This window comes from Canis lupus, chromosome 2 (genome assembly GCF_048164855.1).
Source record: "Canis lupus baileyi chromosome 2, mCanLup2.hap1, whole genome shotgun sequence".
Lineage (NCBI taxonomy): Eukaryota > Metazoa > Chordata > Mammalia > Carnivora > Canidae > Canis > Canis lupus.
In genome coordinates, this window is record NC_132839.1 from 41,728,177 (window position 1) to 41,733,975 (window position 5,799).

At 34.1% G+C, this 5,799-nt stretch overlaps 1 long non-coding RNA gene across 1 annotated transcript; it reads left to right on the forward strand.

Annotated features, from left to right (window-relative positions):
• Positions 1 to 292: 292 nt before the first annotated feature.
• LOC140616159 (uncharacterized) lies at positions 293 to 3,058 on the forward strand. The gene is made up of 2 exons (XR_012016691.1): positions 293 to 472; positions 1,014 to 3,058. It is a non-coding gene; the product is annotated as an uncharacterized lncRNA (long non-coding RNA).
• Positions 3,059 to 5,799: the final 2,741 nt, after the last annotated feature.

A 5,799-nucleotide genomic window follows, 5' to 3' on the forward strand; every position in this document is an offset into this window, starting at 1 on the left:
CCTGCCACCTTGATATTTCCAGGTGAAGGCTCCATCTCTTCTTCAACAATTAGCACTGAAAGACTGGTCACATCTCAGAACGGTGGCCTCAGCCTCATTGCTCTCCATATGAAAACCATGTTGGTGTAGAGCCATGGCTCCAACACTTACCCAGGAAGTTCACAAAGCCATAGACAGAAAGTAAACTCCAACCCATGCTTCAAAACCCAGGCTCAGAGACTCCTCTGTGAAGAATATCCCCACCCTGAGCTATTGATGTCACAGAGGTCCCCCTGGTGAGTGTAACCTGGAATTGTTACCACTTTGGTTGAGGGACCGTTGTTTTGCTGAGGGTTGGGTGCTGGTACAGACTGGTATGGGATTCTGGCATGCTTTTATCGAGGAATGTTGACACACATCTGCTTAAAATCATTTAAGTTTATCATCTCGACTGACTCATAGGGCAGCATACACAGAAAAGCGAGAGGATGAGGTAAGCAGGGAGGGTTGGGAGTATTGCCTCATGACTTTTCACGGTCATCTCTGTTTTCACCCCCAAATGTCCTATTTGCTTTCAATAAGTTCTATTGGTTGCTTATATAAGCATGTAGATATTTACTTACCTGTGTCAACATTAGTTCTAATCCTACACTGCATTAGTTTCTCACAATTGTTAAGTACAGGTTTTATTTATAATATGTGTTATTGACATCTAGCATTTATGATTTCCCCTCACTTTTTCACTTCTCTGTTACATGGAAATTTATCTTCAGTCCCAGAAAAATGTAAAAGAATGTATTTCATTTGTTTGTTTATTCACTCATTTTAAAAAATATTTTATTTCTTTCCCCAAATCTGAGTTTGATCACTTCTGGGGAGCAGCAGGAAGTGAGTGAGGGGCCAAACCAAAAGGATAAAAAAAAATTCACAGCCCAGTTTTCCAGATATTCTTGTGGTTCCTTTAACTAAATGGATGTTTTGTGGACACTTAGGTTATTTTGTACAGTAAACAATTTCTTTTCTTTTCTTTTTAGCCATTTAATGTGGTATCATGAAAGGAAGATCAACTTCTTAATGAAAAAAAGCTGAAATGGGAGAGGGAGGCGAGTACATGAAGAGCACTTCCAGGCTTACATAAGTAACATTCCCGCTGCATAAACATCTTGGCAAACCCAGAGACTAAATCCCCATCCCACACTGCTGGCCTGAACCAAACACTGTATAATATTTTTTAAAAAATCCTGTTGATGGTAACATTTTTCTGTCCAGAAACAAGTCATTAGTTTGGACAAAAGAATCCAAATGCATCTGCTTCGTTCCCCAAAGTTCTAGTGGAAAATATTATCTAGAGAAAAAGCAAAAGAGGAATAAGAGTGGAGAATTATGATTTCTTAAGAGTGAAACAGAGAGATGGCAGTTAAAATCTCTGAAGTTCCTCTCAGTACAAAATTACGAACCCCAAATTAAATTAATCCATCCCCACTTGGCAAATGCCAAGCAGAGTCCAAAACAAGTCATTTTTAGTGACCCAAATTGAACCTTTACATATTTACCTAACTTCTGCATTGACATGAAATTTAAATATGCAGTTGGTGGCTTGGAGTCCCCAGCTCTACTGTGATGTGTACATACCAATGTATTCATACAAAATTTTGTTCCAAGGAAAGAAAGATTTTAGAGAATGCTACCTGTTTCACAACATATCAATGACATTCAGACTCCAAAAAGATTTAATGCAAGTTGGGAGAACTATTTCTTCTTTTTAAGTATTTAAATCATAGAAACAAAGTAATATGCCAGTAAGACCAGTATCCACGGTCCCTGAGCTACAAAGAATATTTGCATTTCTTTCTTCAATTTCTGCAGGTCATAACTCACTAGAAATGGCCCCTTTTCTTCAGAAAGTTGGAATAGACCAATTATCATAGAAGTAATAGAGAAAGCAGTTAGAGCCCTCCCTCAGCACCCAAAAAACAGCATTAAGCCCAAATCATTTCTCAGGACAATTCTAGCAAACCTTTAAAAATCAGATATTTCCTGTGTTACTTAAACTATTTTATAGCATAGAAATAGAGGGAAGAGTTCCAATTATTGCCAAGAATATCATCAATTTGAAAATCTGATAAGATTTTATAAAAAATTAAAACTACAAACCAATCTCACTAATATTGATATGAAAATGTTAAAGAAAAATCTAAGCAAACAGAATCCAAAGGTAGTACATAATGAGCAAATAGAGTTTATTCCAGGAATGTCAGTGTGGTTCAATACAGGAAATCCAGGAATTCTATCTAATCTATCATATTCATAGAGCTAAGGATAAAAATCATGTGATAGTCTCCAAAGATGCAGAAAAGACATTTGAGAAATGCAGCACTCATTCATACTAAAAATACTTTCTCATTGAAGTCAGAGCCAAGACAAAGATGTCCACAACCACCAATACTATATGTTTGTGAAAACAATGAAATAAGGAAATATTTAGAAGCAGAATAATTTGAAAAGAAACAATAACAAAAAAGGTAACTGTTTATAGATAATATGATAATACACTGGGAAGACCCAAAAGAATCTATGGAAAAACTAACATAAACAATAACAAAATTCAAAAGTAAAATCAATAAGCAAGAGCAATGGCCTACATATCTAGAAAGAAAAGCCATTTGAAAGGCACAATGAAAGAGATTTCATTCATGATAAAGAGTAAAAGAAAACTGCCACAATGAACTTCATGAGAAATGTCCAGATGTCCTCACGAAAAATATAAAATTTTTGTGAGAGACACAAAAGAAATGGGGAGATAGACCACATTCATAGATAGACTGAACATCAAAAGATATCAGTTCAGTTCACCTGAACATAATTTATGAATTTAACATAATTCTAATTTTTTTCTGAAGCTAGACAAGTTGACTCAAAAGTTCAAGCAGAAATAGCCAGGATAACCTTGAAAAAAGTAATGTGGAGAAACTAGCTTTACCCAATATTAAAATGTATTACAAAGTCTTTATCACTTGAAAAAAAATGTAGAATAAGTAAATTGATAGAGTGATAGAACTGAATAAAAAATCCAATAGTAGGCTCAATTACTTATAGAAATTTAGTATATACCAAAGGAGGCACCTCAAAAGATAGACTTTTTTTTTTATTTAAAGATTTTATTTACTTATTCATGAGAGACACACACACAGAGAGAGAGAGGCAGAGACACAGGCAGAGAGAGAAGCAGGCTCCATGCTGGGGGCCCGATGTGGGACTCGATCCCGGGTCTCCAGGATCATGCCCTGGGCTGAAGGCAGGTGCTAAACCACTGAGCCATCCAGGGATCCCCAAAAGATAGACTTTTAAGATAAGTGGTGTTGGGTGGCTACACAGCTGTAGGGAAAAAGAAAACTGAATTTATCTCTCACTGTGTATACCAAGAAACATTCCAATAGTTCAGAAATTAAATGAGATATTTAATAATATGGAATAATAATAGAATAAATCATATAAAAAATAGAAAAAATGGATGAATTCCTGAAAATTCAGAAAATAGGGAAAACTACTAAACTATGACTTGAAAACCAAAAGCAATAAGGAAAAGTCTAATAAATCTAACAGCAAGTAAATAAAATTTCTATGTAACAAAACAAACTAAACAAAAACACCATAAATATGTGGAAAATGACAAACTGAAAATCAGATTCTAAAAAGAGAAGAAGAAAAAAAATCCAACAATCTCATACAAAAACAGGCAAGACCTATAAACAAGTAGGTCAGAGAATAAATGCAAATGGCCCTCAGACTTTAATAATAAGACAAATGTAAATGAAAACTATACCAAGTATCACTTCTTACCTATTATGGGACAAATATCCAAAAATGTGCTAATAAACTTATTGCTGGTTAGAGTAAAAAAGTGCTACAACTCTATGGAAAGAAATTTGGAAAGATTAGCAAAATTACGTAAGCATTTGACACAGAAATCTCTTCTGTATAAATCTATACTAAAAACATAGTGCCAAAATATGAAAATACATAGCCTTGAATATATAGAATTTATATATATATTCAAGGCTATTCATAGCAAAAGACAGGAAACAACCCAAATGTCCACCAATGGGATTGTATAAATTAAGTGCATAAACTGTAGTACTTCCATTCAATAAAGTACTATGTAAATGTTGAGAAATGTCTCTATACATTGCTACATATAATCTCCAGAATATATTATTATATTAAAAAATGAATAAAATTTTACAGCTAATATATAACTAGACTTCTCTGAATGTACCCTGTTTCTAATATTTGATTGTGCAGCCATGTAAATGTTTTACATAAGCATAAAATGGAGTGAAAGTAACATTTATGAAGTAATTTATAAAAATAGAAAAGCAAATTGGAACAAATAAATCTTTGTTTTGGGCTGGTGGCCCATTCATAGAAGGAGATAACTGCAAATGGTTTTAAAACACAGTAAGTTGATTGAACATTTCTTTTGGGATATATCCCAAGGACAAAAATAACTACAAAGAAATCTTAACTGCTACTAATCATGATATTATAAATATTTTGGAACTGATATTCTGAGCCTAATATATATATTTGGATGAAGTAAATAAGTAATTTTATGCTAATCTTGTCAAGAATCAAGATTTAAGGTAAAATTTTTTTAATCCTAAACTTGGATTTGAAAATAGCATAAACCATGATACTTTTTAAAAGGTATTTCCTAGTTCTGTTCACTAGCAAAGGCCTAGAAACAATGGCCAACTAAGGAGCAATGAACACCACTGATGCCCATATTTTGGTCTCTGAATTTCATTTTCCACCAGAAGAAACCAGGCTCCTTGAAGAAAAGACTGAATTCTAGTCTGGTACAAGAAATGTGTGAAAGGAACTTAGAGCAGTTTGTCAAGTCTGAGAACAAGGAAGTGACTGTGGACTATTAGGGTTGGGCTAAAAGGATTCAGGAGCCAAATTAAGAAGGCTCCTATTGGCCAAAGATGGTACAAAATGAGCATCAAAAAAAAATTAGTGGTTACAAACATCAGTGTGACATCAAACATGTTTAATCCATGAGTTCATCATGCTAAGCAGACAAACAAAACAAGACAGAACTCCAAACCTCTTTTCCCTTTACAGCCTGATAAAATGCCAATTCATTATTCTGAAACTGGTAAACGAAGGGAAAGAATCAAACATTTATCATCTGTGTCCTATATGAAATGTACCTTAGAGTAGTCAAGTTGTTGATAAAAGGAAATTTCTCTTTGTAGATATATTCCAGCTAATAAGTGAAAAGTGAATGATAGAAGTAGAAGATCACCATTTTGCAAACTCCGATGATCATCAATGTCTGATAAAACCATGGTGAAAAGCTGATGGGGAACTTTAAAATGAATGGGTCAGGCTAACAATATCTGAAACCCCATTGATCAATTCCAGTAGTACAGAAAAAGAGAACCAGACATTATGTACACTGCACCACCCATGAAATATTCTTGCCCGCAAAAGCCAATATATTTATAATCGAGTCATCAGATCTACCATGTTACAGGGAAGACTTCAGATGGAAGAGCATGTTAAATGACATCATGGGGAAGCAATCAGCAAAATCTAAAATATGACTAACTCTATAGGGTGAATAATTCAGATATATTCAACAGATAAATTAAGGGTAAGGGAAAGATTATACATTAAAAGAGGCCTAGGAGACTCATCAACCAATACAAAGTGTGGACTTTATTTGGATACTGATTCAAACAAACCAACTGTAAAAGAATTATGAAGTTTTGGAGAAAATAAAACCACTGATAATAATATGACATTATAGTT